This window comes from Neophocaena asiaeorientalis, unplaced genomic scaffold (assembly GCF_003031525.2).
Source record: "Neophocaena asiaeorientalis asiaeorientalis breed wild unplaced genomic scaffold, Neophocaena_asiaeorientalis_V1.1 scaffold469, whole genome shotgun sequence".
Classification (NCBI taxonomy): Eukaryota; Metazoa; Chordata; class Mammalia; order Artiodactyla; family Phocoenidae; genus Neophocaena; species Neophocaena asiaeorientalis.
In genome coordinates, this window is record NW_020172691.1 from 1,866,872 (window position 1) to 1,867,662 (window position 791).

The window sequence follows — 791 nt, forward strand, 5'->3', positions numbered from 1 at the left end:
CCATTGTTCTCTCTCTCTGTCATCCTGAGAATGTTCTATAGATGCAACCATGCAGCTTGGAGCCTTTGGAGCTTAGCGTAGTACCCAGGAGAGGCCTGCACCCATCCCCATGGCCGAGGAACATTCCATGGCGTGCATGCCCCAGCCGGCACGGCCAGTCACTTCTTTAGGGCATCTGGGCTGGTTCCCACTGGGGGCTTTCGAAAATAAGCTGCCCTGCGCATTTGTACACAGATAGTGTGCAGGACGTGAATGTTCATTTCTCTGGGATGAACGCCAGGGATAAACACAGCAATTGCTGGGGCACGTCCTAAGTGTTTTACATGCTGTTTGGCGAGCTTGACACCAGCATATCAAGGACAATATCCCTCACCGCTGGATACTCTCGTTTACAGTGGCTGCTCGGGATCCCCTCCACACAGAGGTGAGTTCCTGGGTTCCTTGGAGATGAACATGCAGGTCGCTGGCGGGGATGCAGCCCCAGACACACGGTGCCCACTGACTGCTGTGACTCTCGGACTACGCTTTTCTAGAAGTGGAACCACTGGGTCAAAGGACTCGTGCTCGTGTTGTTATGTGGGGCCACGTGCCCTCCAGCGCATTGAAACTTTTTCTATGTTGCCTTTTTTAATTGACATAAAACATTGTGCTAATTTCAGATGTACAACCTAATGATTCCATAAATATTGGTGCATATTACGAAATGATCACCACGATGTCTAGTTCACCTCCTTCCACACGTAGTTACAAATTATTTTTTCTTGCTTTTTTTGGCCATGCTGTGCCGCAGG